At 41.5% G+C, this 26,988-nt stretch overlaps 45 non-coding genes across 45 annotated transcripts; all 45 read right to left on the bottom strand.

Moving 5' to 3' along the window:
• Window positions 1–447: 447 nt before the first annotated feature.
• LOC127357176 (5S ribosomal RNA) lies at window positions 448–566 on the bottom strand. The gene has a single exon (XR_007882142.1). It is a non-coding gene; the product is annotated as a 5S ribosomal RNA (ribosomal RNA).
• A 430-nt stretch (window positions 567–996) lies between these two features.
• LOC127357239 (5S ribosomal RNA) lies at window positions 997–1,115 on the bottom strand. The gene has a single exon (XR_007882198.1). It is a non-coding gene; the product is annotated as a 5S ribosomal RNA (ribosomal RNA).
• A 440-nt stretch (window positions 1,116–1,555) lies between these two features.
• Window positions 1,556–1,674, bottom strand: LOC127357201 (5S ribosomal RNA). Its single transcript, XR_007882165.1, has one exon. It is a non-coding gene; the product is annotated as a 5S ribosomal RNA (ribosomal RNA).
• A 441-nt stretch (window positions 1,675–2,115) lies between these two features.
• LOC127357250 (5S ribosomal RNA) lies at window positions 2,116–2,234 on the bottom strand. Its single transcript, XR_007882209.1, has one exon. It is a non-coding gene; the product is annotated as a 5S ribosomal RNA (ribosomal RNA).
• Window positions 2,235–2,663: 429 nt separating this feature from the next.
• LOC127357202 (5S ribosomal RNA) lies at window positions 2,664–2,782 on the bottom strand. Its single transcript, XR_007882166.1, has one exon. It is a non-coding gene; the product is annotated as a 5S ribosomal RNA (ribosomal RNA).
• A 429-nt stretch (window positions 2,783–3,211) lies between these two features.
• On the bottom strand, window positions 3,212–3,330 carry LOC127357261 (5S ribosomal RNA). Its single transcript, XR_007882220.1, has one exon. It is a non-coding gene; the product is annotated as a 5S ribosomal RNA (ribosomal RNA).
• Window positions 3,331–3,772: 442 nt separating this feature from the next.
• LOC127357272 (5S ribosomal RNA) lies at window positions 3,773–3,891 on the bottom strand. The gene has a single exon (XR_007882231.1). It is a non-coding gene; the product is annotated as a 5S ribosomal RNA (ribosomal RNA).
• A 441-nt stretch (window positions 3,892–4,332) lies between these two features.
• LOC127357183 (5S ribosomal RNA) lies at window positions 4,333–4,451 on the bottom strand. Its single transcript, XR_007882148.1, has one exon. It is a non-coding gene; the product is annotated as a 5S ribosomal RNA (ribosomal RNA).
• A 439-nt stretch (window positions 4,452–4,890) lies between these two features.
• Window positions 4,891–5,011, bottom strand: LOC127357207 (5S ribosomal RNA). The gene has a single exon (XR_007882171.1). It is a non-coding gene; the product is annotated as a 5S ribosomal RNA (ribosomal RNA).
• A 430-nt stretch (window positions 5,012–5,441) lies between these two features.
• Window positions 5,442–5,560, bottom strand: LOC127357194 (5S ribosomal RNA). The gene has a single exon (XR_007882159.1). It is a non-coding gene; the product is annotated as a 5S ribosomal RNA (ribosomal RNA).
• Window positions 5,561–6,004: 444 nt separating this feature from the next.
• On the bottom strand, window positions 6,005–6,123 carry LOC127357206 (5S ribosomal RNA). Its single transcript, XR_007882170.1, has one exon. It is a non-coding gene; the product is annotated as a 5S ribosomal RNA (ribosomal RNA).
• Window positions 6,124–6,553: 430 nt separating this feature from the next.
• On the bottom strand, window positions 6,554–6,672 carry LOC127357216 (5S ribosomal RNA). Its single transcript, XR_007882177.1, has one exon. It is a non-coding gene; the product is annotated as a 5S ribosomal RNA (ribosomal RNA).
• Window positions 6,673–7,116: 444 nt separating this feature from the next.
• LOC127357225 (5S ribosomal RNA) lies at window positions 7,117–7,235 on the bottom strand. Its single transcript, XR_007882185.1, has one exon. It is a non-coding gene; the product is annotated as a 5S ribosomal RNA (ribosomal RNA).
• A 429-nt stretch (window positions 7,236–7,664) lies between these two features.
• Window positions 7,665–7,783, bottom strand: LOC127357234 (5S ribosomal RNA). The gene has a single exon (XR_007882193.1). It is a non-coding gene; the product is annotated as a 5S ribosomal RNA (ribosomal RNA).
• A 438-nt stretch (window positions 7,784–8,221) lies between these two features.
• Window positions 8,222–8,340, bottom strand: LOC127357235 (5S ribosomal RNA). The gene has a single exon (XR_007882194.1). It is a non-coding gene; the product is annotated as a 5S ribosomal RNA (ribosomal RNA).
• Window positions 8,341–8,778: 438 nt separating this feature from the next.
• On the bottom strand, window positions 8,779–8,897 carry LOC127357236 (5S ribosomal RNA). Its single transcript, XR_007882195.1, has one exon. It is a non-coding gene; the product is annotated as a 5S ribosomal RNA (ribosomal RNA).
• Window positions 8,898–9,332: 435 nt separating this feature from the next.
• Window positions 9,333–9,451, bottom strand: LOC127357237 (5S ribosomal RNA). The gene has a single exon (XR_007882196.1). It is a non-coding gene; the product is annotated as a 5S ribosomal RNA (ribosomal RNA).
• Window positions 9,452–9,890: 439 nt separating this feature from the next.
• On the bottom strand, window positions 9,891–10,009 carry LOC127357238 (5S ribosomal RNA). The gene has a single exon (XR_007882197.1). It is a non-coding gene; the product is annotated as a 5S ribosomal RNA (ribosomal RNA).
• A 438-nt stretch (window positions 10,010–10,447) lies between these two features.
• Window positions 10,448–10,566, bottom strand: LOC127357240 (5S ribosomal RNA). Its single transcript, XR_007882199.1, has one exon. It is a non-coding gene; the product is annotated as a 5S ribosomal RNA (ribosomal RNA).
• A 436-nt stretch (window positions 10,567–11,002) lies between these two features.
• Window positions 11,003–11,121, bottom strand: LOC127357241 (5S ribosomal RNA). Its single transcript, XR_007882200.1, has one exon. It is a non-coding gene; the product is annotated as a 5S ribosomal RNA (ribosomal RNA).
• A 429-nt stretch (window positions 11,122–11,550) lies between these two features.
• On the bottom strand, window positions 11,551–11,671 carry LOC127357211 (5S ribosomal RNA). The gene has a single exon (XR_007882175.1). It is a non-coding gene; the product is annotated as a 5S ribosomal RNA (ribosomal RNA).
• A 429-nt stretch (window positions 11,672–12,100) lies between these two features.
• LOC127357242 (5S ribosomal RNA) lies at window positions 12,101–12,219 on the bottom strand. The gene has a single exon (XR_007882201.1). It is a non-coding gene; the product is annotated as a 5S ribosomal RNA (ribosomal RNA).
• A 429-nt stretch (window positions 12,220–12,648) lies between these two features.
• On the bottom strand, window positions 12,649–12,767 carry LOC127357243 (5S ribosomal RNA). The gene has a single exon (XR_007882202.1). It is a non-coding gene; the product is annotated as a 5S ribosomal RNA (ribosomal RNA).
• A 430-nt stretch (window positions 12,768–13,197) lies between these two features.
• LOC127357244 (5S ribosomal RNA) lies at window positions 13,198–13,316 on the bottom strand. The gene has a single exon (XR_007882203.1). It is a non-coding gene; the product is annotated as a 5S ribosomal RNA (ribosomal RNA).
• Window positions 13,317–13,746: 430 nt separating this feature from the next.
• Window positions 13,747–13,865, bottom strand: LOC127357245 (5S ribosomal RNA). Its single transcript, XR_007882204.1, has one exon. It is a non-coding gene; the product is annotated as a 5S ribosomal RNA (ribosomal RNA).
• Window positions 13,866–14,300: 435 nt separating this feature from the next.
• LOC127357246 (5S ribosomal RNA) lies at window positions 14,301–14,419 on the bottom strand. Its single transcript, XR_007882205.1, has one exon. It is a non-coding gene; the product is annotated as a 5S ribosomal RNA (ribosomal RNA).
• Window positions 14,420–14,859: 440 nt separating this feature from the next.
• LOC127357247 (5S ribosomal RNA) lies at window positions 14,860–14,978 on the bottom strand. The gene has a single exon (XR_007882206.1). It is a non-coding gene; the product is annotated as a 5S ribosomal RNA (ribosomal RNA).
• A 437-nt stretch (window positions 14,979–15,415) lies between these two features.
• On the bottom strand, window positions 15,416–15,534 carry LOC127357203 (5S ribosomal RNA). Its single transcript, XR_007882167.1, has one exon. It is a non-coding gene; the product is annotated as a 5S ribosomal RNA (ribosomal RNA).
• Window positions 15,535–15,969: 435 nt separating this feature from the next.
• Window positions 15,970–16,088, bottom strand: LOC127357248 (5S ribosomal RNA). Its single transcript, XR_007882207.1, has one exon. It is a non-coding gene; the product is annotated as a 5S ribosomal RNA (ribosomal RNA).
• A 429-nt stretch (window positions 16,089–16,517) lies between these two features.
• Window positions 16,518–16,636, bottom strand: LOC127357204 (5S ribosomal RNA). The gene has a single exon (XR_007882168.1). It is a non-coding gene; the product is annotated as a 5S ribosomal RNA (ribosomal RNA).
• A 435-nt stretch (window positions 16,637–17,071) lies between these two features.
• On the bottom strand, window positions 17,072–17,190 carry LOC127357249 (5S ribosomal RNA). Its single transcript, XR_007882208.1, has one exon. It is a non-coding gene; the product is annotated as a 5S ribosomal RNA (ribosomal RNA).
• A 430-nt stretch (window positions 17,191–17,620) lies between these two features.
• Window positions 17,621–17,739, bottom strand: LOC127357251 (5S ribosomal RNA). Its single transcript, XR_007882210.1, has one exon. It is a non-coding gene; the product is annotated as a 5S ribosomal RNA (ribosomal RNA).
• A 430-nt stretch (window positions 17,740–18,169) lies between these two features.
• On the bottom strand, window positions 18,170–18,288 carry LOC127357252 (5S ribosomal RNA). The gene has a single exon (XR_007882211.1). It is a non-coding gene; the product is annotated as a 5S ribosomal RNA (ribosomal RNA).
• A 436-nt stretch (window positions 18,289–18,724) lies between these two features.
• On the bottom strand, window positions 18,725–18,843 carry LOC127357253 (5S ribosomal RNA). The gene has a single exon (XR_007882212.1). It is a non-coding gene; the product is annotated as a 5S ribosomal RNA (ribosomal RNA).
• Window positions 18,844–19,275: 432 nt separating this feature from the next.
• LOC127357254 (5S ribosomal RNA) lies at window positions 19,276–19,394 on the bottom strand. Its single transcript, XR_007882213.1, has one exon. It is a non-coding gene; the product is annotated as a 5S ribosomal RNA (ribosomal RNA).
• Window positions 19,395–19,823: 429 nt separating this feature from the next.
• LOC127357255 (5S ribosomal RNA) lies at window positions 19,824–19,942 on the bottom strand. The gene has a single exon (XR_007882214.1). It is a non-coding gene; the product is annotated as a 5S ribosomal RNA (ribosomal RNA).
• A 441-nt stretch (window positions 19,943–20,383) lies between these two features.
• LOC127357205 (5S ribosomal RNA) lies at window positions 20,384–20,502 on the bottom strand. The gene has a single exon (XR_007882169.1). It is a non-coding gene; the product is annotated as a 5S ribosomal RNA (ribosomal RNA).
• Window positions 20,503–20,930: 428 nt separating this feature from the next.
• Window positions 20,931–21,049, bottom strand: LOC127357256 (5S ribosomal RNA). Its single transcript, XR_007882215.1, has one exon. It is a non-coding gene; the product is annotated as a 5S ribosomal RNA (ribosomal RNA).
• A 435-nt stretch (window positions 21,050–21,484) lies between these two features.
• LOC127357257 (5S ribosomal RNA) lies at window positions 21,485–21,603 on the bottom strand. The gene has a single exon (XR_007882216.1). It is a non-coding gene; the product is annotated as a 5S ribosomal RNA (ribosomal RNA).
• Window positions 21,604–22,031: 428 nt separating this feature from the next.
• On the bottom strand, window positions 22,032–22,150 carry LOC127357258 (5S ribosomal RNA). The gene has a single exon (XR_007882217.1). It is a non-coding gene; the product is annotated as a 5S ribosomal RNA (ribosomal RNA).
• A 430-nt stretch (window positions 22,151–22,580) lies between these two features.
• Window positions 22,581–22,699, bottom strand: LOC127357259 (5S ribosomal RNA). Its single transcript, XR_007882218.1, has one exon. It is a non-coding gene; the product is annotated as a 5S ribosomal RNA (ribosomal RNA).
• A 442-nt stretch (window positions 22,700–23,141) lies between these two features.
• On the bottom strand, window positions 23,142–23,260 carry LOC127357260 (5S ribosomal RNA). Its single transcript, XR_007882219.1, has one exon. It is a non-coding gene; the product is annotated as a 5S ribosomal RNA (ribosomal RNA).
• Window positions 23,261–23,690: 430 nt separating this feature from the next.
• Window positions 23,691–23,809, bottom strand: LOC127357262 (5S ribosomal RNA). The gene has a single exon (XR_007882221.1). It is a non-coding gene; the product is annotated as a 5S ribosomal RNA (ribosomal RNA).
• A 431-nt stretch (window positions 23,810–24,240) lies between these two features.
• LOC127357263 (5S ribosomal RNA) lies at window positions 24,241–24,359 on the bottom strand. The gene has a single exon (XR_007882222.1). It is a non-coding gene; the product is annotated as a 5S ribosomal RNA (ribosomal RNA).
• Window positions 24,360–24,789: 430 nt separating this feature from the next.
• Window positions 24,790–24,908, bottom strand: LOC127357264 (5S ribosomal RNA). Its single transcript, XR_007882223.1, has one exon. It is a non-coding gene; the product is annotated as a 5S ribosomal RNA (ribosomal RNA).
• Between the last annotated feature and the right edge of the window lie 2,080 nt (window positions 24,909–26,988).

Genomic DNA, 26,988 nt, shown 5'->3' on the forward strand with positions numbered 1-26,988 from the left:
GGTGGTATGGCCGTAAGCGAGAGCTTCACCTGCAAATGGACCTTTAAAGACGTTGTTACACCATGTTCTGTTTGTCTGTGGGATTAGAGTCCATTCAAGACGTTTATTTATGTACTTACGATTTGATGACCAACTTAGTTCTGTATTAATTCATGCATTTACTGACTTGAACTCTCCCAAAATCAGGTCCCACGAAATCAATTCCTTAACAGGGTGTGCAGGAGAAAAATTCAACATGTCCTCATGAATGAAGTTTAGATATTATCCTGCAGTGGACAAGTGATAACAACAACAACAACAATGATAATAACAATAGTAGAATCAAATGAATTCCATCTAGACGGAAAGCTTAAATATTATACAACAACAGTGGAAAAAATATCTGAACAACGTTCTGTGTACAGTGAAGAAGCAGCAGCCTCTGCTGTTTGCTAAGAGAAATGAAAAGGCTTACAGCACCTGGTATTCCCAGGCGGTCTCCCATCCAAGTACTAACCAGGCCCGACCCTGCTTAGCTTCCGAGATCGGACGAGATCGGGCGCGTTCAGGGTGGTATGGCCGTAAGCGAGAGCTTCACCTGCAAATGGACCTTTTAAAGACGTTGTTACACCATGTTCTGTTTGTCTGTGGGATTAGAGTCCATTCAAGACGTTTATTTATGTACTTACGATTTGATGACCAACTTAGTTCTGTATTAATTCATGCATTTACTGACTTGAACTCTCCCAAAATCAGGTCCCACGAAATCAATTCCTTAACAGGGTGTGCAGGAGAAAAATTCAACATGTCCTCATGAATGAAGTTTAGATATTATCCTGCAGTGGACAAGTGATAACAACAACAACAACAATGATAATAACAATAGTAGAATCAAATGAATTCCATCTAGACGGAAAGCTTAAATATTATACAACAACAGTGGAAAAAATATCTGAACAACGTTCTGTGTACAGTGAAGAAGCAGCAGCCTCTGCTGTTTGCTAAGAGAAATGAAAAGGCTTACAGCACCTGGTATTCCCAGGCGGTCTCCCATCCAAGTACTAACCAGGCCCGACCCTGCTTAGCTTCCGAGATCGGACGAGATCGGGCGCGTTCAGGGTGGTATGGCCGTAAGCGAGAGCTTCACCTGCAAATGGACCTTTAAAGACGTTGTTACACCATGTTCTGTTTGTCTGTGGGATTAGAGTCCATTCAAGACGTTTATTTATGTACTTACGATTTGATGACCAACTTAGTTCTGTATTAATTCATGCATTTACTGACTTGAACTCTCCCAAAATCAGGTCCCACGAAATCAATTCCTTAACAGGGTGTGCAGGAGAAAAATTCAACATGTCCTCATGAATGAAGTTTAGATATTATCCTGCAGTGGACAAGTGATAACAACAACAACAACAACAACAACAACAATGATAATAACAATAGTAGAATCAAATGAATTCCATCTAGACGGAAAGCTTAAATATTATACAACAACAGTGGAAAAATATCTGAACAACGTTCTGTGTACAGTGAAGAAGCAGCAGCCTCTGCTGTTTGCTAAGAGAAATGAAAAGGCTTACAGCACCTGGTATTCCCAGGCGGTCTCCCATCCAAGTACTAACCAGGCCCGACCCTGCTTAGCTTCCGAGATCGGACGAGATCGGGCGCGCTCAGGGTGGTATGGCCGTAAGCGAGAGCTTCACCTGCAAATGGACCTTTAAAGACGTTGTTACACCATGTTCTGTTTGTCTGTGGGATTAGAGTCCATTCAAGACGTTTATTTATGTACTTACGATTTGATGACCAACTTAGTTCTGTATTAATTCATGCATTTACTGACTTGAACTCTCCCAAAATCAGGTCCCACGAAATCAATTCCTTAACAGGGTGTGCAGGAGAAAAATTCAACATGTCCTCATGAATGAAGTTTAGATATTATCCTGCAGTGGACAAGTGATAACAACAACAACAACAACAACAACAACAATGATAATAACAATAGTAGAATCAAATGAATTCCATCTAGACGGAAAGCTTAAATATTATACAACAACAGTGGAAAAAATATCTGAACAACGTTCTGTGTACAGTGAAGAAGCAGCAGCCTCTGCTGTTTGCTAAGAGAAATGAAAAGGCTTACAGCACCTGGTATTCCCAGGCGGTCTCCCATCCAAGTACTAACCAGGCCCGACCCTGCTTAGCTTCCGAGATCGGACGAGATCGGGCGCGTTCAGGGTGGTATGGCCGTAAGCGAGAGCTTCACCTGCAAATGGACCTTTAAAGACGTTGTTACACCATGTTCTGTTTGTCTGTGGGATTAGAGTCCATTCAAGACGTTTATTTATGTACTTACGATTTGATGACCAACTTAGTTCTGTATTAATTCATGCATTTACTGACTTGAACTCTCCCAAAATCAGGTCCCACGAAATCAATTCCTTAACAGGGTGTGCAGGAGAAAAATTCAACATGTCCTCATGAATGAAGTTTAGATATTATCCTGCAGTGGACAAGTGATAACAACAACAACAACAATGATAATAACAATAGTAGAATCAAATGAATTCCATCTAGACGGAAAGCTTAAATATTATACAACAACAGTGGAAAAAATATCTGAACAACGTTCTGTGTACAGTGAAGAAGCAGCAGCCTCTGCTGTTTGCTAAGAGAAATGAAAAGGCTTACAGCACCTGGTATTCCCAGGCGGTCTCCCATCCAAGTACTAACCAGGCCCGACCCTGCTTAGCTTCCGAGATCGGACGAGATCGGGCGCGCTCAGGGTGGTATGGCCGTAAGCGAGAGCTTCACCTGCAAATGGACCTTTAAAGACGTTGTTACACCATGTTCTGTTTGTCTGTGGGATTAGAGTCCATTCAAGACGTTTATTTATGTACTTACGATTTGATGACCAACTTAGTTCTGTATTAATTCATGCATTTACTGACTTGAACTCTCCCAAAATCAGGTCCCACGAAATCAATTCCTTAACAGGGTGTGCAGGAGAAAAATTCAACATGTCCTCATGAATGAAGTTTAGATATTATCCTGCAGTGGACAAGTGATAACAACAACAACAACAATGATAATAACAATAGTAGAATCAAATGAATTCCATCTAGACGGAAAGCTTAAATATTATACAACAACAGTGGAAAAAATATCTGAACAACGTTCTGTGTACAGTGAAGAAGCAGCAGCCTCTGCTGTTTGCTAAGAGAAATGAAAAGGCTTACAGCACCTGGTATTCCCAGGCGGTCTCCCATCCAAGTACTAACCAGGCCCGACCCTGCTTAGCTTCCGAGATCGGACGAGATCGGGCGCGTTCAGGGTGGTATGGCCGTAAGCGAGAGCTTCACCTGCAAATGGACCTTTTAAAGACGTTGTTACACCATGTTCTGTTTGTCTGTGGGATTAGAGTCCATTCAAGACGTTTATTTATGTACTTACGATTTGATGACCAACTTAGTTCTGTATTAATTCATGCATTTACTGACTTGAACTCTCCCAAAATCAGGTCCCACGAAATCAATTCCTTAACAGGGTGTGCAGGAGAAAAATTCAACATGTCCTCATGAATGAAGTTTAGATATTATCCTGCAGTGGACAAGTGATAACAACAACAACAACAACAACAACAACAATGATAATAACAATAGTAGAATCAAATGAATTCCATCTAGACGGAAAGCTTAAATATTATACAACAACAGTGGAAAAAATATCTGAACAACGTTCTGTGTACAGTGAAGAAGCAGCAGCCTCTGCTGTTTGCTAAGAGAAATGAAAAGGCTTACAGCACCTGGTATTCCCAGGCGGTCTCCCATCCAAGTACTAACCAGGCCCGACCCTGCTTAGCTTCCGAGATCGGACGAGATCGGGCGCGTTCAGGGTGGTATGGCCGTAAGCGAGAGCTTCACCTGCAAATGGACCTTTAAAGACGTTGTTACACCATGTTCTGTTTGTCTGTGGGATTAGAGTCCATTCAAGACGTTTATTTATGTACTTACGATTTGATGACCAACTTAGTTCTGTATTAATTCATGCATTTACTGACTTGAACTCTCCCAAAATCAGGTCCCACGAAATCAATTCCTTAACAGGGTGTGCAGGAGAAAAATTCAACATGTCCTCATGAATGAAGTTTAGATATTATCCTGCAGTGGACAAGTGATAACAACAACAACAACAACAACAACAACAATGATAATAACAATAGTAGAATCAAATGAATTCCATCTAGACGGAAAGCTTAAATATTATACAACAACAGTGGAAAAAATATCTGAACAACGTTCTGTGTACAGTGAAGAAGCAGCAGCCTCTGCTGTTTGCTAAGAGAAATGAAAAGGCTTACAGCACCTGGTATTCCCAGGCGGTCTCCCATCCAAGTACTAACCAGGCCCGACCCTGCTTAGCTTCCGAGATCGGACGAGATCGGGCGCGTTCAGGGTGGTATGGCCGTAAGCGAGAGCTTCACCTGCAAATGGACCTTTAAAGACGTTGTTACACCATGTTCTGTTTGTCTGTGGGATTAGAGTCCATTCAAGACGTTTATTTATGTACTTACGATTTGATGACCAACTTAGTTCTGTATTAATTCATGCATTTACTGACTTGAACTCTCCCAAAATCAGGTCCCACGAAATCAATTCCTTAACAGGGTGTGCAGGAGAAAAATTCAACATGTCCTCATGAATGAAGTTTAGATATTATCCTGCAGTGGACAAGTGAGACAACAACAACAACAACAACAACAACAATGATAATAACAATAGTAGAATCAAATGAATTCCATCTAGACGGAAAGCTTAAATATTATACAACAACAGTGGAAAAATATCTGAACAACGTTCTGTGTACAGTGAAGAAGCAGCAGCCTCTGCTGTTTGCTAAGAGAAATGAAAAGGCTTACAGCACCTGGTATTCCCAGGCGGTCTCCCATCCAAGTACTAACCAGGCCCGACCCTGCTTAGCTTCCGAGATCGGACGAGATCGGGCGCGCGTTCAGGGTGGTATGGCCGTAAGCGAGAGCTTCACCTGCAAATGGACCTTTAAAGACGTTGTTACACCATGTTCTGTTTGTCTGTGGGATTAGAGTCCATTCAAGACGTTTATTTATGTACTTACGATTTGATGACCAACTTAGTTCTGTATTAATTCATGCATTTACTGACTTGAACTCTCCCAAAATCAGGTCCCACGAAATCAATTCCTTAACAGGGTGTGCAGGAGAAAAATTCAACATGTCCTCATGAATGAAGTTTAGATATTATCCTGCAGTGGACAAGTGATAACAACAACAACAACAAATGATAATAACAATAGTAGAATCAAATGAATTCCATCTAGACGGAAAGCTTAAATATTATACAACAACAGTGGAAAAAATATCTGAACAACGTTCTGTGTACAGTGAAGAAGCAGCAGCCTCTGCTGTTTGCTAAGAGAAATGAAAAGGCTTACAGCACCTGGTATTCCCAGGCGGTCTCCCATCCAAGTACTAACCAGGCCCGACCCTGCTTAGCTTCCGAGATCGGACGAGATCGGGCGCGTTCAGGGTGGTATGGCCGTAAGCGAGAGCTTCACCTGCAAATGGACCTTTAAAGACGTTGTTACACCATGTTCTGTTTGTCTGTGGGATTAGAGTCCATTCAAGACGTTTATTTATGTACTTACGATTTGATGACCAACTTAGTTCTGTATTAATTCATGCATTTACTGACTTGAACTCTCCCAAAATCAGGTCCCACGAAATCAATTCCTTAACAGGGTGTGCAGGAGAAAAATTCAACATGTCCTCATGAATGAAGTTTAGATATTATCCTGCAGTGGACAAGTGATAACAACAACAACAACAACAACAACAACAACAATGATAATAACAATAGTAGAATCAAATGAATTCCATCTAGACGGAAAGCTTAAATATTATACAACAACAGTGGAAAAAATATCTGAACAACGTTCTGTGTACAGTGAAGAAGCAGCAGCCTCTGCTGTTTGCTAAGAGAAATGAAAAGGCTTACAGCACCTGGTATTCCCAGGCGGTCTCCCATCCAAGTACTAACCAGGCCCGACCCTGCTTAGCTTCCGAGATCGGACGAGATCGGGCGCGTTCAGGGTGGTATGGCCGTAAGCGAGAGCTTCACCTGCAAATGGACCTTTTAAAGACGTTGTTACACCATGTTCTGTTTGTCTGTGGGATTAGAGTCCATTCAAGACGTTTATTTATGTACTTACGATTTGATGACCAACTTAGTTCTGTATTAATTCATGCATTTACTGACTTGAACTCTCCCAAAATCAGGTCCCACGAAATCAATTCCTTAACAGGGTGTGCAGGAGAAAAATTCAACATGTCCTCATGAATGAAGTTTAGATATTATCCTGCAGTGGACAAGTGATAACAACAACAACAACAATGATAATAACAATAGTAGAATCAAATGAATTCCATCTAGACGGAAAGCTTAAATATTATACAACAACAGTGGAAAAAATATCTGAACAACGTTCTGTGTACAGTGAAGAAGCAGCAGCCTCTGCTGTTTGCTAAGAGAAATGAAAAGGCTTACAGCACCTGGTATTCCCAGGCGGTCTCCCATCCAAGTACTAACCAGGCCCGACCCTGCTTAGCTTCCGAGATCGGACGAGATCGGGCGCGTTCAGGGTGGTATGGCCGTAAGCGAGAGCTTCACCTGCAAATGGACCTTTTAAAGACGTTGTTACACCATGTTCTGTTTGTCTGTGGGATTAGAGTCCATTCAAGACGTTTATTTATGTACTTACGATTTGATGACCAACTTAGTTCTGTATTAATTCATGCATTTACTGACTTGAACTCTCCCAAAATCAGGTCCCACGAAATCAATTCCTTAACAGGGTGTGCAGGAGAAAAATTCAACATGTCCTCATGAATGAAGTTTAGATATTATCCTGCAGTGGACAAGTGATAACACAACAACAACAACAACAACAACAACAATGATAATAACAATAGTAGAATCAAATGAATTCCATCTAGACGGAAAGCTTAAATATTATACAACAACAGTGGAAAAAATATCTGAACAACGTTCTGTGTACAGTGAAGAAGCAGCAGCCTCTGCTGTTTGCTAAGAGAAATGAAAAGGCTTACAGCACCTGGTATTCCCAGGCGGTCTCCCATCCAAGTACTAACCAGGCCCGACCCTGCTTAGCTTCCGAGATCGGACGAGATCGGGCGCGTTCAGGGTGGTATGGCCGTAAGCGAGAGCTTCACCTGCAAATGGACCTTTAAAGACGTTGTTACACCATGTTCTGTTTGTCTGTGGGATTAGAGTCCATTCAAGACGTTTATTTATGTACTTACGATTTGATGACCAACTTAGTTCTGTATTAATTCATGCATTTACTGACTTGAACTCTCCCAAAATCAGGTCCCACGAAATCAATTCCTTAACAGGGTGTGCAGGAGAAAAATTCAACATGTCCTCATGAATGAAGTTTAGATATTATCCTGCAGTGGACAAGTGATAACAACAACAACAACAATGATAATAACAATAGTAGAATCAAATGAATTCCATCTAGACGGAAAGCTTAAATATTATACAACAACAGTGGAAAAAATATCTGAACAACGTTCTGTGTACAGTGAAGAAGCAGCAGCCTCTGCTGTTTGCTAAGAGAAATGAAAAGGCTTACAGCACCTGGTATTCCCAGGCGGTCTCCCATCCAAGTACTAACCAGGCCCGACCCTGCTTAGCTTCCGAGATCGGACGAGATCGGGCGCGTTCAGGGTGGTATGGCCGTAAGCGAGAGCTTCACCTGCAAATGGACCTTTAAAGACGTTGTTACACCATGTTCTGTTTGTCTGTGGGATTAGAGTCCATTCAAGACGTTTATTTATGTACTTACGATTTGATGACCAACTTAGTTCTGTATTAATTCATGCATTTACTGACTTGAACTCTCCCAAAATCAGGTCCCACGAAATCAATTCCTTAACAGGGTGTGCAGGAGAAAAATTCAACATGTCCTCATGAATGAAGTTTAGATATTATCCTGCAGTGGACAAGTGATAACAACAACAACAACAACAACAACAATGATAATAACAATAGTAGAATCAAATGAATTCCATCTAGACGGAAAGCTTAAATATTATACAACAACAGTGGAAAAAATATCTGAACAACGTTCTGTGTACAGTGAAGAAGCAGCAGCCTCTGCTGTTTGCTAAGAGAAATGAAAAGGCTTACAGCACCTGGTATTCCCAGGCGGTCTCCCATCCAAGTACTAACCAGGCCCGACCCTGCTTAGCTTCCGAGATCGGACGAGATCGGGCGCGTTCAGGGTGGTATGGCCGTAAGCGAGAGCTTCACCTGCAAATGGACCTTTTAAAGACGTTGTTACACCATGTTCTGTTTGTCTGTGGGATTAGAGTCCATTCAAGACGTTTATTTATGTACTTACGATTTGATGACCAACTTAGTTCTGTATTAATTCATGCATTTACTGACTTGAACTCTCCCAAAATCAGGTCCCACGAAATCAATTCCTTAACAGGGTGTGCAGGAGAAAAATTCAACATGTCCTCATGAATGAAGTTTAGATATTATCCTGCAGTGGACAAGTGATAACCCAACAACAACAACAACAACAATGATAATAACAATAGTAGAATCAAATGAATTCCATCTAGACGGAAAGCTTAAATATTATACAACAACAGTGGAAAAAATATCTGAACAACGTTCTGTGTACAGTGAAGAAGCAGCAGCCTCTGCTGTTTGCTAAGAGAAATGAAAAGGCTTACAGCACCTGGTATTCCCAGGCGGTCTCCCATCCAAGTACTAACCAGGCCCGACCCTGCTTAGCTTCCGAGATCGGACGAGATCGGGCGCGTTCAGGGTGGTATGGCCGTAAGCGAGAGCTTCACCTGCAAATGGACCTTTTAAAGACGTTGTTACACCATGTTCTGTTTGTCTGTGGGATTAGAGTCCATTCAAGACGTTTATTTATGTACTTACGATTTGATGACCAACTTAGTTCTGTATTAATTCATGCATTTACTGACTTGAACTCTCCCAAAATCAGGTCCCACGAAATCAATTCCTTAACAGGGTGTGCAGGAGAAAAATTCAACATGTCCTCATGAATGAAGTTTAGATATTATCCTGCAGTGGACAAGTGATAACCCAACAACAACAACAACAATGATAATAACAATAGTAGAATCAAATGAATTCCATCTAGACGGAAAGCTTAAATATTATACAACAACAGTGGAAAAAATATCTGAACAACGTTCTGTGTACAGTGAAGAAGCAGCAGCCTCTGCTGTTTGCTAAGAGAAATGAAAAGGCTTACAGCACCTGGTATTCCCAGGCGGTCTCCCATCCAAGTACTAACCAGGCCCGACCCTGCTTAGCTTCCGAGATCGGACGAGATCGGGCGCGTTCAGGGTGGTATGGCCGTAAGCGAGAGCTTCACCTGCAAATGGACCTTTAAAGACGTTGTTACACCATGTTCTGTTTGTCTGTGGGATTAGAGTCCATTCAAGACGTTTATTTATGTACTTACGATTTGATGACCAACTTAGTTCTGTATTAATTCATGCATTTACTGACTTGAACTCTCCCAAAATCAGGTCCCACGAAATCAATTCCTTAACAGGGTGTGCAGGAGAAAAATTCAACATGTCCTCATGAATGAAGTTTAGATATTATCCTGCAGTGGACAAGTGATAACACACAACAACAACAACAACAACAATGATAATAACAATAGTAGAATCAAATGAATTCCATCTAGACGGAAAGCTTAAATATTATACAACAACAGTGGAAAAAATATCTGAACAACGTTCTGTGTACAGTGAAGAAGCAGCAGCCTCTGCTGTTTGCTAAGAGAAATGAAAAGGCTTACAGCACCTGGTATTCCCAGGCGGTCTCCCATCCAAGTACTAACCAGGCCCGACCCTGCTTAGCTTCCGAGATCGGACGAGATCGGGCGCGTTCAGGGTGGTATGGCCGTAAGCGAGAGCTTCACCTGCAAATGGACCTTTAAAGACGTTGTTACACCATGTTCTGTTTGTCTGTGGGATTAGAGTCCATTCAAGACGTTTATTTATGTACTTACGATTTGATGACCAACTTAGTTCTGTATTAATTCATGCATTTACTGACTTGAACTCTCCCAAAATCAGGTCCCACGAAATCAATTCCTTAACAGGGTGTGCAGGAGAAAAATTCAACATGTCCTCATGAATGAAGTTTAGATATTATCCTGCAGTGGACAAGTGATACCCACAACAACAACAACAACAACAATGATAATAACAATAGTAGAATCAAATGAATTCCATCTAGACGGAAAGCTTAAATATTATACAACAACAGTGGAAAAAATATCTGAACAACGTTCTGTGTACAGTGAAGAAGCAGCAGCCTCTGCTGTTTGCTAAGAGAAATGAAAAGGCTTACAGCACCTGGTATTCCCAGGCGGTCTCCCATCCAAGTACTAACCAGGCCCGACCCTGCTTAGCTTCCGAGATCGGACGAGATCGGGCGCGTTCAGGGTGGTATGGCCGTAAGCGAGAGCTTCACCTGCAAATGGACCTTTAAAGACGTTGTTACACCATGTTCTGTTTGTCTGTGGGATTAGAGTCCATTCAAGACGTTTATTTATGTACTTACGATTTGATGACCAACTTAGTTCTGTATTAATTCATGCATTTACTGACTTGAACTCTCCCAAAATCAGGTCCCACGAAATCAATTCCTTAACAGGGTGTGCAGGAGAAAAATTCAACATGTCCTCATGAATGAAGTTTAGATATTATCCTGCAGTGGACAAGGTAACAACAACAACAACAACAACAACAATGATAATAACAATAGTAGAATCAAATGAATTCCATCTAGACGGAAAGCTTAAATATTATACAACAACAGTGGAAAAAATATCTGAACAACGTTCTGTGTACAGTGAAGAAGCAGCAGCCTCTGCTGTTTGCTAAGAGAAATGAAAAGGCTTACAGCACCTGGTATTCCCAGGCGGTCTCCCATCCAAGTACTAACCAGGCCCGACCCTGCTTAGCTTCCGAGATCGGACGAGATCGGGCGCGTTCAGGGTGGTATGGCCGTAAGCGAGAGCTTCACCTGCAAATGGACCTTTAAAGACGTTGTTACACCATGTTCTGTTTGTCTGTGGGATTAGAGTCCATTCAAGACGTTTATTTATGTACTTACGATTTGATGACCAACTTAGTTCTGTATTAATTCATGCATTTACTGACTTGAACTCTCCCAAAATCAGGTCCCACGAAATCAATTCCTTAACAGGGTGTGCAGGAGAAAAATTCAACATGTCCTCATGAATGAAGTTTAGATATTATCCTGCAGTGGACAAGTGATAACAACAACAACAACAATGATAATAACAATAGTAGAATCAAATGAATTCCATCTAGACGGAAAGCTTAAATATTATACAACAACAGTGGAAAAAATATCTGAACAACGTTCTGTGTACAGTGAAGAAGCAGCAGCCTCTGCTGTTTGCTAAGAGAAATGAAAAGGCTTACAGCACCTGGTATTCCCAGGCGGTCTCCCATCCAAGTACTAACCAGGCCCGACCCTGCTTAGCTTCCGAGATCGGACGAGATCGGGGGCGCGTTCAGGGTGGTATGGCCGTAAGCGAGAGCTTCACCTGCAAATGGACCTTTAAAGACGTTGTTACACCATGTTCTGTTTGTCTGTGGGATTAGAGTCCATTCAAGACGTTTATTTATGTACTTACGATTTGATGACCAACTTAGTTCTGTATTAATTCATGCATTTACTGACTTGAACTCTCCCAAAATCAGGTCCCACGAAATCAATTCCTTAACAGGGTGTGCAGGAGAAAAATTCAACATGTCCTCATGAATGAAGTTTAGATATTATCCTGCAGTGGACAAGTGATAACAACAACAACAACAATGATAATAACAATAGTAGAATCAAATGAATTCCATCTAGACGGAAAGCTTAAATATTATACAACAACAGTGGAAAAAATATCTGAACAACGTTCTGTGTACAGTGAAGAAGCAGCAGCCTCTGCTGTTTGCTAAGAGAAATGAAAAGGCTTACAGCACCTGGTATTCCCAGGCGGTCTCCCATCCAAGTACTAACCAGGCCCGACCCTGCTTAGCTTCCGAGATCGGACGAGATCGGGCGCGTTCAGGGTGGTATGGCCGTAAGCGAGAGCTTCACCTGCAAATGGACCTTTAAAGACGTTGTTACACCATGTTCTGTTTGTCTGTGGGATTAGAGTCCATTCAAGACGTTTATTTATGTACTTACGATTTGATGACCAACTTAGTTCTGTATTAATTCATGCATTTACTGACTTGAACTCTCCCAAAATCAGGTCCCACGAAATCAATTCCTTAACAGGGTGTGCAGGAGAAAAATTCAACATGTCCTCATGAATGAAGTTTAGATATTATCCTGCAGTGGACAAGTGATAACAACAACAACAACAATGATAATAACAATAGTAGAATCAAATGAATTCCATCTAGACGGAAAGCTTAAATATTATACAACAACAGTGGAAAAAATATCTGAACAACGTTCTGTGTACAGTGAAGAAGCAGCAGCCTCTGCTGTTTGCTAAGAGAAATGAAAAGGCTTACAGCACCTGGTATTCCCAGGCGGTCTCCCATCCAAGTACTAACCAGGCCCGACCCTGCTTAGCTTCCGAGATCGGACGAGATCGGGCGCGTTCAGGGTGGTATGGCCGTAAGCGAGAGCTTCACCTGCAAATGGACCTTTTAAAGACGTTGTTACACCATGTTCTGTTTGTCTGTGGGATTAGAGTCCATTCAAGACGTTTATTTATGTACTTACGATTTGATGACCAACTTAGTTCTGTATTAATTCATGCATTTACTGACTTGAACTCTCCCAAAATCAGGTCCCACGAAATCAATTCCTTAACAGGGTGTGCAGGAGAAAAATTCAACATGTCCTCATGAATGAAGTTTAGATATTATCCTGCAGTGGACAAGTGATAACAACAACAACAACAATGATAATAACAATAGTAGAATCAAATGAATTCCATCTAGACGGAAAGCTTAAATATTATACAACAACAGTGGAAAAAATATCTGAACAACGTTCTGTGTACAGTGAAGAAGCAGCAGCCTCTGCTGTTTGCTAAGAGAAATGAAAAGGCTTACAGCACCTGGTATTCCCAGGCGGTCTCCCATCCAAGTACTAACCAGGCCCGACCCTGCTTAGCTTCCGAGATCGGACGAGATCGGGCGCGTTCAGGGTGGTATGGCCGTAAGCGAGAGCTTCACCTGCAAATGGACCTTTAAAGACGTTGTTACACCATGTTCTGTTTGTCTGTGGGATTAGAGTCCATTCAAGACGTTTATTTATGTACTTACGATTTGATGACCAACTTAGTTCTGTATTAATTCATGCATTTACTGACTTGAACTCTCCCAAAATCAGGTCCCACGAAATCAATTCCTTAACAGGGTGTGCAGGAGAAAAATTCAACATGTCCTCATGAATGAAGTTTAGATATTATCCTGCAGTGGACAAGTGATAACAACAACAACAACAATGAATAATAACAATAGTAGAATCAAATGAATTCCATCTAGACGGAAAGCTTAAATATTATACAACAACAGTGGAAAAAATATCTGAACAACGTTCTGTGTACAGTGAAGAAGCAGCAGCCTCTGCTGTTTGCTAAGAGAAATGAAAAGGCTTACAGCACCTGGTATTCCCAGGCGGTCTCCCATCCAAGTACTAACCAGGCCCGACCCTGCTTAGCTTCCGAGATCGGACGAGATCGGGCGCGTTCAGGGTGGTATGGCCGTAAGCGAGAGCTTCACCTGCAAATGGACCTTTAAAGACGTTGTTACACCATGTTCTGTTTGTCTGTGGGATTAGAGTCCATTCAAGACGTTTATTTATGTACTTACGATTTGATGACCAACTTAGTTCTGTATTAATTCATGCATTTACTGACTTGAACTCTCCCAAAATCAGGTCCCACGAAATCAATTCCTTAACAGGGTGTGCAGGAGAAAAATTCAACATGTCCTCATGAATGAAGTTTAGATATTATCCTGCAGTGGACAAGTGATAACCACAACAACAACAACAACAATGATAATAACAATAGTAGAATCAAATGAATTCCATCTAGACGGAAAGCTTAAATATTATACAACAACAGTGGAAAAAATATCTGAACAACGTTCTGTGTACAGTGAAGAAGCAGCAGCCTCTGCTGTTTGCTAAGAGAAATGAAAAGGCTTACAGCACCTGGTATTCCCAGGCGGTCTCCCATCCAAGTACTAACCAGGCCCGACCCTGCTTAGCTTCCGAGATCGGACGAGATCGGGCGCGTTCAGGGTGGTATGGCCGTAAGCGAGAGCTTCACCTGCAAATGGACCTTTTAAAGACGTTGTTACACCATGTTCTGTTTGTCTGTGGGATTAGAGTCCATTCAAGACGTTTATTTATGTACTTACGATTTGATGACCAACTTAGTTCTGTATTAATTCATGCATTTACTGACTTGAACTCTCCCAAAATCAGGTCCCACGAAATCAATTCCTTAACAGGGTGTGCAGGAGAAAAATTCAACATGTCCTCATGAATGAAGTTTAGATATTATCCTGCAGTGGACAAGTGATAACACCCACCAACAACAACAACAACAATGATAATAACAATAGTAGAATCAAATGAATTCCATCTAGACGGAAAGCTTAAATATTATACAACAACAGTGGAAAAAATATCTGAACAACGTTCTGTGTACAGTGAAGAAGCAGCAGCCTCTGCTGTTTGCTAAGAGAAATGAAAAGGCTTACAGCACCTGGTATTCCCAGGCGGTCTCCCATCCAAGTACTAACCAGGCCCGACCCTGCTTAGCTTCCGAGATCGGACGAGATCGGGCGCGTTCAGGGTGGTATGGCCGTAAGCGAGAGCTTCACCTGCAAATGGACCTTTAAAGACGTTGTTACACCATGTTCTGTTTGTCTGTGGGATTAGAGTCCATTCAAGACGTTTATTTATGTACTTACGATTTGATGACCAACTTAGTTCTGTATTAATTCATGCATTTACTGACTTGAACTCTCCCAAAATCAGGTCCCACGAAATCAATTCCTTAACAGGGTGTGCAGGAGAAAAATTCAACATGTCCTCATGAATGAAGTTTAGATATTATCCTGCAGTGGACAAGTGATAACCCAACAACAACAACAACAACAATGATAATAACAATAGTAGAATCAAATGAATTCCATCTAGACGGAAAGCTTAAATATTATACAACAACAGTGGAAAAAATATCTGAACAACGTTCTGTGTACAGTGAAGAAGCAGCAGCCTCTGCTGTTTGCTAAGAGAAATGAAAAGGCTTACAGCACCTGGTATTCCCAGGCGGTCTCCCATCCAAGTACTAACCAGGCCCGACCCTGCTTAGCTTCCGAGATCGGACGAGATCGGGCGCGCTCAGGGTGGTATGGCCGTAAGCGAGAGCTTCACCTGCAAATGGACCTTTTAAAGACGTTGTTACACCATGTTCTGTTTGTCTGTGGGATTAGAGTCCATTCAAGACGTTTATTTATGTACTTACGATTTGATGACCAACTTAGTTCTGTATTAATTCATGCATTTACTGACTTGAACTCTCCCAAAATCAGGTCCCACGAAATCAATTCCTTAACAGGGTGTGCAGGAGAAAAATTCAACATGTCCTCATGAATGAAGTTTAGATATTATCCTGCAGTGGACAAGTGATAACACAACAACAACAACAACAATGATAATAACAATAGTAGAATCAAATGAATTCCATCTAGACGGAAAGCTTAAATATTATACAACAACAGTGGAAAAAATATCTGAACAACGTTCTGTGTACAGTGAAGAAGCAGCAGCCTCTGCTGTTTGCTAAGAGAAATGAAAAGGCTTACAGCACCTGGTATTCCCAGGCGGTCTCCCATCCAAGTACTAACCAGGCCCGACCCTGCTTAGCTTCCGAGATCGGACGAGATCGGGCGCGTTCAGGGTGGTATGGCCGTAAGCGAGAGCTTCACCTGCAAATGGACCTTTTAAAGACGTTGTTACACCATGTTCTGTTTGTCTGTGGGATTAGAGTCCATTCAAGACGTTTATTTATGTACTTACGATTTGATGACCAACTTAGTTCTGTATTAATTCATGCATTTACTGACTTGAACTCTCCCAAAATCAGGTCCCACGAAATCAATTCCTTAACAGGGTGTGCAGGAGAAAAATTCAACATGTCCTCATGAATGAAGTTTAGATATTATCCTGCAGTGGACAAGTGATAACAACAACAACAACAATGATAATAACAATAGTAGAATCAAATGAATTCCATCTAGACGGAAAGCTTAAATATTATACAACAACAGTGGAAAAATATCTGAACAACGTTCTGTGTACAGTGAAGAAGCAGCAGCCTCTGCTGTTTGCTAAGAGAAATGAAAAGGCTTACAGCACCTGGTATTCCCAGGCGGTCTCCCATCCAAGTACTAACCAGGCCCGACCCTGCTTAGCTTCCGAGATCGGACGAGATCGGGCGCGCTCAGGGTGGTATGGCCGTAAGCGAGAGCTTCACCTGCAAATGGACCTTTAAAGACGTTGTTACACCATGTTCTGTTTGTCTGTGGGATTAGAGTCCATTCAAGACGTTTATTTATGTACTTACGATTTGATGACCAACTTAGTTCTGTATTAATTCATGCATTTACTGACTTGAACTCTCCCAAAATCAGGTCCCACGAAATCAATTCCTTAACAGGGTGTGCAGGAGAAAAATTCAACATGTCCTCATGAATGAAGTTTAGATATTATCCTGCAGTGGACAAGTGATAACCACAACAACAACAACAACAATGATAATAACAATAGTAGAATCAAATGAATTCCATCTAGACGGAAAGCTTAAATATTATACAACAACAGTGGAAAAAATATCTGAACAACGTTCTGTGTACAGTGAAGAAGCAGCAGCCTCTGCTGTTTGCTAAGAGAAATGAAAAGGCTTACAGCACCTGGTATTCCCAGGCGGTCTCCCATCCAAGTACTAACCAGGCCCGACCCTGCTTAGCTTCCGAGATCGGACGAGATCGGGCGCGTTCAGGGTGGTATGGCCGTAAGCGAGAGCTTCACCTGCAAATGGACCTTTTAAAGACGTTGTTACACCATGTTCTGTTTGTCTGTGGGATTAGAGTCCATTCAAGACGTTTATTTATGTACTTACGATTTGATGACCAACTTAGTTCTGTATTAATTCATGCATTTACTGACTTGAACTCTCCCAAAATCAGGTCCCACGAAATCAATTCCTTAACAGGGTGTGCAGGAGAAAAATTCAACATGTCCTCATGAATGAAGTTTAGATATTATCCTGCAGTGGACAAGTGATAACAACAACAACAACAATGATAATAACAATAGTAGAATCAAATGAATTCCATCTAGACGGAAAGCTTAAATATTATACAACAACAGTGGAAAAAATATCTGAACAACGTTCTGTGTACAGTGAAGAAGCAGCAGCCTCTGCTGTTTGCTAAGAGAAATGAAAAGGCTTACAGCACCTGGTATTCCCAGGCGGTCTCCCATCCAAGTACTAACCAGGCCCGACCCTGCTTAGCTTCCGAGATCGGACGAGATCGGGCGCGTTCAGGGTGGTATGGCCGTAAGCGAGAGCTTCACCTGCAAATGGACCTTTTAAAGACGTTGTTACACCATGTTCTGTTTGTCTGTGGGATTAGAGTCCATTCAAGACGTTTATTTATGTACTTACGATTTGATGACCAACTTAGTTCTGTATTAATTCATGCATTTACTGACTTGAACTCTCCCAAAATCAGGTCCCACGAAATCAATTCCTTAACAGGGTGTGCAGGAGAAAAATTCAACATGTCCTCATGAATGAAGTTTAGATATTATCCTGCAGTGGACAAGTGATAACAACAACAACAACAATGATAATAACAATAGTAGAATCAAATGAATTCCATCTAGACGGAAAGCTTAAATATTATACAACAACAGTGGAAAAAATATCTGAACAACGTTCTGTGTACAGTGAAGAAGCAGCAGCCTCTGCTGTTTGCTAAGAGAAATGAAAAGGCTTACAGCACCTGGTATTCCCAGGCGGTCTCCCATCCAAGTACTAACCAGGCCCGACCCTGCTTAGCTTCCGAGATCGGACGAGATCGGGCGCGTTCAGGGTGGTATGGCCGTAAGCGAGAGCTTCACCTGCAAATGGACCTTTTAAAGACGTTGTTACACCATGTTCTGTTTGTCTGTGGGATTAGAGTCCATTCAAGACGTTTATTTATGTACTTACGATTTGATGACCAACTTAGTTCTGTATTAATTCATGCATTTACTGACTTGAACTCTCCCAAAATCAGGTCCCACGAAATCAATTCCTTAACAGGGTGTGCAGGAGAAAAATTCAACATGTCCTCATGAATGAAGTTTAGATATTATCCTGCAGTGGACAAGTGATAACAACAACAACAACAACAACAATGATAATAACAATAGTAGAATCAAATGAATTCCATCTAGACGGAAAGCTTAAATATTATACAACAACAGTGGAAAAAATATCTGAACAACGTTCTGTGTACAGTGAAGAAGCAGCAGCCTCTGCTGTTTGCTAAGAGAAATGAAAAGGCTTACAGCACCTGGTATTCCCAGGCGGTCTCCCATCCAAGTACTAACCAGGCCCGACCCTGCTTAGCTTCCGAGATCGGACGAGATCGGGCGCGTTCAGGGTGGTATGGCCGTAAGCGAGAGCTTCACCTGCAAATGGACCTTTTAAAGACGTTGTTACACCATGTTCTGTTTGTCTGTGGGATTAGAGTCCATTCAAGACGTTTATTTATGTACTTACGATTTGATGACCAACTTAGTTCTGTATTAATTCATGCATTTACTGACTTGAACTCTCCCAAAATCAGGTCCCACGAAATCAATTCCTTAACAGGGTGTGCAGGAGAAAAATTCAACATGTCCTCATGAATGAAGTTTAGATATTATCCTGCAGTGGACAAGTGATAACAACAACAACAACCAAATGATAATAACAATAGTAGAATCAAATGAATTCCATCTAGACGGAAAGCTTAAATATTATACAACAACAGTGGAAAAAATATCTGAACAACGTTCTGTGTACAGTGAAGAAGCAGCAGCCTCTGCTGTTTGCTAAGAGAAATGAAAAGGCTTACAGCACCTGGTATTCCCAGGCGGTCTCCCATCCAAGTACTAACCAGGCCCGACCCTGCTTAGCTTCCGAGATCGGACGAGATCGGGCGCGTTCAGGGTGGTATGGCCGTAAGCGAGAGCTTCACCTGCAAATGGACCTTTTAAAGACGTTGTTACACCATGTTCTGTTTGTCTGTGGGATTAGAGTCCATTCAAGACGTTTATTTATGTACTTACGATTTGATGACCAACTTAGTTCTGTATTAATTCATGCATTTACTGACTTGAACTCTCCCAAAATCAGGTCCCACGAAATCAATTCCTTAACAGGGTGTGCAGGAGAAAAATTCAACATGTCCTCATGAATGAAGTTTAGATATTATCCTGCAGTGGACAAGTGATAACAACAACAACAACAATGATAATAACAATAGTAGAATCAAATGAATTCCATCTAGACGGAAAGCTTAAATATTATACAACAACAGTGGAAAAATATCTGAACAACGTTCTGTGTACAGTGAAGAAGCAGCAGCCTCTGCTGTTTGCTAAGAGAAATGAAAAGGCTTACAGCACCTGGTATTCCCAGGCGGTCTCCCATCCAAGTACTAACCAGGCCCGACCCTGCTTAGCTTCCGAGATCGGACGAGATCGGGCGCGTTCAGGGTGGTATGGCCGTAAGCGAGAGCTTCACCTGCAAATGGACCTTTAAAGACGTTGTTACACCATGTTCTGTTTGTCTGTGGGATTAGAGTCCATTCAAGACGTTTATTTATGTACTTACGATTTGATGACCAACTTAGTTCTGTATTAATTCATGCATTTACTGACTTGAACTCTCCCAAAATCAGGTCCCACGAAATCAATTCCTTAACAGGGTGTGCAGGAGAAAAATTCAACATGTCCTCATGAATGAAGTTTAGATATTATCCTGCAGTGGACAAGTGATAACAACACCAATAACAACAACAACAACAATGATAATAACAATAGTAGAATCAAATGAATTCCATCTAGACGGAAAGCTTAAATATTATACAACAACAGTGGAAAAAATATCTGAACAACGTTCTGTGTACAGTGAAGAAGCAGCAGCCTCTGCTGTTTGCTAAGAGAAATGAAAAGGCTTACAGCACCTGGTATTCCCAGGCGGTCTCCCATCCAAGTACTAACCAGGCCCGACCCTGCTTAGCTTCCGAGATCGGACGAGATCGGGCGCGCTCAGGGTGGTATGGCCGTAAGCGAGAGCTTCACCTGCAAATGGACCTTTAAAGACGTTGTTACACCATGTTCTGTTTGTCTGTGGGATTAGAGTCCATTCAAGACGTTTATTTATGTACTTACGATTTGATGACCAACTTAGTTCTGTATTAATTCATGCATTTACTGACTTGAACTCTCCCAAAATCAGGTCCCACGAAATCAATTCCTTAACAGGGTGTGCAGGAGAAAAATTCAACATGTCCTCATGAATGAAGTTTAGATATTATCCTGCAGTGGACAAGTGATAACAACAACAACAACAATGATAATAACAATAGTAGAATCAAATGAATTCCATCTAGACGGAAAGCTTAAATATTATACAACAACAGTGGAAAAATATCTGAACAACGTTCTGTGTACAGTGAAGAAGCAGCAGCCTCTGCTGTTTGCTAAGAGAAATGAAAAGGCTTACAGCACCTGGTATTCCCAGGCGGTCTCCCATCCAAGTACTAACCAGGCCCGACCCTGCTTAGCTTCCGAGATCGGACGAGATCGGGCGCGTTCAGGGTGGTATGGCCGTAAGCGAGAGCTTCACCTGCAAATGGACCTTTTAAAGACGTTGTTACACCATGTTCTGTTTGTCTGTGGGATTAGAGTCCATTCAAGACGTTTATTTATGTACTTACGATTTGATGACCAACTTAGTTCTGTATTAATTCATGCATTTACTGACTTGAACTCTCCCAAAATCAGGTCCCACGAAATCAATTCCTTAACAGGGTGTGCAGGAGAAAAATTCAACATGTCCTCATGAATGAAGTTTAGATATTATCCTGCAGTGGACAAGTGATACACCCAACAACAACAACAACAATGATAATAACAATAGTAGAATCAAATGAATTCCATCTAGACGGAAAGCTTAAATATTATACAACAACAGTGGAAAAATATCTGAACAACGTTCTGTGTACAGTGAAGAAGCAGCAGCCTCTGCTGTTTGCTAAGAGAAATGAAAAGGCTTACAGCACCTGGTATTCCCAGGCGGTCTCCCATCCAAGTACTAACCAGGCCCGACCCTGCTTAGCTTCCGAGATCGGACGAGATCGGGCGCGTTCAGGGTGGTATGGCCGTAAGCGAGAGCTTCACCTGCAAATGGACCTTTAAAGACGTTGTTACACCATGTTCTGTTTGTCTGTGGGATTAGAGTCCATTCAAGACGTTTATTTATGTACTTACGATTTGATGACCAACTTAGTTCTGTATTAATTCATGCATTTACTGACTTGAACTCTCCCAAAATCAGGTCCCACGAAATCAATTCCTTAACAGGGTGTGCAGGAGAAAAATTCAACATGTCCTCATGAATGAAGTTTAGATATTATCCTGCAGTGGACAAGTGATAACAACAACAACAACAATGATAATAACAATAGTAGAATCAAATGAATTCCATCTAGACGGAAAGCTTAAATATTATACAACAACAGTGGAAAAATATCTGAACAACGTTCTGTGTACAGTGAAGAAGCAGCAGCCTCTGCTGTTTGCTAAGAGAAATGAAAAGGCTTACAGCACCTGGTATTCCCAGGCGGTCTCCCATCCAAGTACTAACCAGGCCCGACCCTGCTTAGCTTCCGAGATCGGACGAGATCGGGCGCGTTCAGGGTGGTATGGCCGTAAGCGAGAGCTTCACCTGCAAATGGACCTTTTAAAGACGTTGTTACACCATGTTCTGTTTGTCTGTGGGATTAGAGTCCATTCAAGACGTTTATTTATGTACTTACGATTTGATGACCAACTTAGTTCTGTATTAATTCATGCATTTACTGACTTGAACTCTCCCAAAATCAGGTCCCACGAAATCAATTCCTTAACAGGGTGTGCAGGAGAAAAATTCAACATGTCCTCATGAATGAAGTTTAGATATTATCCTGCAGTGGACAAGTGATAACAACAACAACAACAATGATAATAACAATAGTAGAATCAAATGAATTCCATCTAGACGGAAAGCTTAAATATTATACAACAACAGTGGAAAAAATATCTGAACAACGTTCTGTGTACAGTGAAGAAGCAGCAGCCTCTGCTGTTTGCTAAGAGAAATGAAAAGGCTTACAGCACCTGGTATTCCCAGGCGGTCTCCCATCCAAGTACTAACCAGGCCCGACCCTGCTTAGCTTCCGAGATCGGACGAGATCGGGCGCGTTCAGGGTGGTATGGCCGTAAGCGAGAGCTTCACCTGCAAATGGACCTTTTAAAGACGTTGTTACACCATGTTCTGTTTGTCTGTGGGATTAGAGTCCATTCAAGACGTTTATTTATGTACTTACGATTTGATGACCAACTTAGTTCTGTATTAATTCATGCATTTACTGACTTGAACTCTCCCAAAATCAGGTCCCACGAAATCAATTCCTTAACAGGGTGTGCAGGAGAAAAATTCAACATGTCCTCATGAATGAAGTTTAGATATTATCCTGCAGTGGACAAGTGATAACAACAACAACAACAACAACAACAACAATGATAATAACAATAGTAGAATCAAATGAATTCCATCTAGACGGAAAGCTTAAATATTATACAACAACAGTGGAAAAAATATCTGAACAACGTTCTGTGTACAGTGAAGAAGCAGCAGCCTCTGCTGTTTGCTAAGAGAAATGAAAAGGCTTACAGCACCTGGTATTCCCAGGCGGTCTCCCATCCAAGTACTAACCAGGCCCGACCCTGCTTAGCTTCCGAGATCGGACGAGATCGGGCGCGTTCAGGGTGGTATGGCCGTAAGCGAGAGCTTCACCTGCAAATGGACCTTTTAAAGACGTTGTTACACCATGTTCTGTTTGTCTGTGGGATTAGAGTCCATTCAAGACGTTTATTTATGTACTTACGATTTGATGACCAACTTAGTTCTGTATTAATTCATGCATTTACTGACTTGAACTCTCCCAAAATCAGGTCCCACGAAATCAATTCCTTAACAGGGTGTGCAGGAGAAAAATTCAACATGTCCTCATGAATGAAGTTTAGATATTATCCTGCAGTGGACAAGTGATAACAACAACAACAACAATGATAATAACAATAGTAGAATCAAATGAATTCCATCTAGACGGAAAGCTTAAATATTATACAACAACAGTGGAAAAAATATCTGAACAACGTTCTGTGTACAGTGAAGAAGCAGCAGCCTCTGCTGTTTGCTAAGAGAAATGAAAAGGCTTACAGCACCTGGTATTCCCAGGCGGTCTCCCATCCAAGTACTAACCAGGCCCGACCCTGCTTAGCTTCCGAGATCGGACGAGATCGGGCGCGTTCAGGGTGGTATGGCCGTAAGCGAGAGCTTCACCTGCAAATGGACCTTTTAAAGACGTTGTTACACCATGTTCTGTTTGTCTGTGGGATTAGAGTCCATTCAAGACGTTTATTTATGTACTTACGATTTGATGACCAACTTAGTTCTGTATTAATTCATGCATTTACTGACTTGAACTCTCCCAAAATCAGGTCCCACGAAATCAATTCCTTAACAGGGTGTGCAGGAGAAAAATTCAACATGTCCTCATGAATGAAGTTTAGATATTATCCTGCAGTGGACAAGTGATAACAACAACAACAACCAATGATAATAACAATAGTAGAATCAAATGAATTCCATCTAGACGGAAAGCTTAAATATTATACAACAACAGTGGAAAAAATATCTGAACAACGTTCTGTGTACAGTGAAGAAGCAGCAGCCTCTGCTGTTTGCTAAGAGAAATGAAAAGGCTTACAGCACCTGGTATTCCCAGGCGGTCTCCCATCCAAGTACTAACCAGGCCCGACCCTGCTTAGCTTCCGAGATCGGACGAGATCGGGCGCGTTCAGGGTGGTATGGCCGTAAGCGAGAGCTTCACCTGCAAATGGACCTTTTAAAGACGTTGTTACACCATGTTCTGTTTGTCTGTGGGATTAGAGTCCATTCAAGACGTTTATTTATGTACTTACGATTTGATGACCAACTTAGTTCTGTATTAATTCATGCATTTACTGACTTGAACTCTCCCAAAATCAGGTCCCACGAAATCAATTCCTTAACAGGGTGTGCAGGAGAAAAATTCAACATGTCCTCATGAATGAAGTTTAGATATTATCCTGCAGTGGACAAGTGATAACAACAACAACAACAATGATAATAACAATAGTAGAATCAAATGAATTCCATCTAGACGGAAAGCTTAAATATTATACAACAACAGTGGAAAAAATATCTGAACAACGTTCTGTGTACAGTGAAGAAGCAGCAGCCTCTGCTGTTTGCTAAGAGAAATGAAAAGGCTTACAGCACCTGGTATTCCCAGGCGGTCTCCCATCCAAGTACTAACCAGGCCCGACCCTGCTTAGCTTCCGAGATCGGACGAGATCGGGCGCGTTCAGGGTGGTATGGCCGTAAGCGAGAGCTTCACCTGCAAATGGACCTTTTAAAGACGTTGTTACACCATGTTCTGTTTGTCTGTGGGATTAGAGTCCATTCAAGACGTTTATTTATGTACTTACGATTTGATGACCAACTTAGTTCTGTATTAATTCATGCATTTACTGACTTGAACTCTCCCAAAATCAGGTCCCACGAAATCAATTCCTTAACAGTCCTGGAGTCGACAATGACGACTCAGGAAGTAATGCAACTGACATGGACATAGAATTCATAAATGTTAGGAAAAGGAAAGAGTCAAAGAAAAGTTGGTTAAAATCAGGAACAGGAAAAAAAAAAAAAAGAATGAAATAAAGTCATAAAATGTTGAAATTCACTCTCACTGTTTTCTTTTTTCTGATGCTCTCGATCACCTCCCTAAATATCAACGGCCTTCGTAGCGAGCTCAAAATTAACGCTGTTTTGGACTCATGCAAAGCCGACATTGTATGTCTGCAAGAGACTTGGTGGGGGGAAAAAAATTGTAAATCGTGTCTCCAAAGTGTGGAGTGGGTCTGTGATTTCCAGTCTAGGTACTAATAGATCCTGTGGGGTAGCAATATTGTGCAAAGAAAATGTAAAAAACAATATAGATGTAATATGTAATGAGCGAAGGAAGACTAGAACGGCGAAGCCCACAGGTCACCACCAACCGCTTCACGTTTCTAATACATTTTCCCCTCTCAGCGATACACCCGCTGAGGAACCAACTCTGGTTATTGGCAGCTCCATAGTCAGAAACGTGAAGTTAGCGAAGCCAGCGGCCATAGTTAAATGCATCCCTGGGGCCAGAGCGGGCGACATTGAATCAAATTTAAAACTGCTGGCTAAAGATAAACGTAAATACAGTAAGATTGTTATCCACGTCGGCGGTAACGACACCCGTTTACGCCAATCGGAGGTCACTAAGATTAATGTGGAGTCGGTGTGTAACTATGCTAAGACAATGTCGGACACCGTAGTTTTCTCTGGACCCCTCCCCAATGTGACCAGTGATGACATGTATAGCCGCATGTCGTCATTCCACCGCTGGCTGTCGAGGTGGTGTCCAGCAAACGATGTGGGCTTCATTGATAACTGGAAGCCTTTTTGGGGAAAACCTGGTCTGATTAGGAGAGACGGCATCCATCCCACTTTGGATGGAGCGGCTCTCTTATCTAGAAATATGGCGAAGTTTATTTCTAAAACCTGACAGTCCAGAGTTAGGACCAGGAAGCAGAGCTGCTGTCTTACACACTCCTCTGCGCTTTCTTTAGAACAGTCACCCACCCAAAACCCCATAGAGACTGTGTCTGTCCCCCCGACCACCTAAACTATTTAAAGAAATAAAAACAAGAGGAGTTCAACATAAAAATCTAATAAAAATTAAAACCAACTCCTCAGTAGCACAAAATAAGAGAATGAAATGTGGGCTGTTAAATATCAGGTCTCTGTCCTCTAAAGCTGTTCTAGTGAATGAATTAATATCAGATTATGATATTGATTTACTTTGTCTTACTGAGACCTGGTTGTCCCACGAGGAGTATGTTAGCCTAAATGAATCCACCCCCCAGTCATATTAATACTCACATTCCTCGAGGCACAGGCCGAGGAGGTGGAGTAGCAGCTATATATGATTCGAGCGTTTTAATGGACCCTAAACCTAAACTAAATTATAATTCATTTGAAAGCCTTGTTCTTAGTCTTTCTCACCCAAACTGGAAAACACTGCAGCCAGTTCTATTTGTTATAGTGTACCGCGCTCCTGGACCATACTCTGATTTTATATCTGAATTTTCAGAGTTTCTATCAAGCTTAGTCCTTAAATCAGATAAAGTAATTATTGTAGGTGATTTTAATATTCATGTGGATGTTGACAATGACAGCCTTAGTAATGCATTTATATCATTAATAGACTCAATTGGCTTCTGTCAGAGTGTAAATAAACCAACTCATTGTTTTAATCACACTCTTGACCTTGTTTTATCATATGGCATTGATATTGAACATTTAATAGTCTTCCCACATAATCCTTTCCTATCTGACCATTATTTAGTAACTTTTGAATTCATACTATTAGAT

Source organism: Dicentrarchus labrax, unplaced genomic scaffold (genome assembly GCF_905237075.1).
Source record: "Dicentrarchus labrax unplaced genomic scaffold, dlabrax2021, whole genome shotgun sequence".
Lineage (NCBI taxonomy): Eukaryota > Metazoa > Chordata > Actinopteri > Moronidae > Dicentrarchus > Dicentrarchus labrax.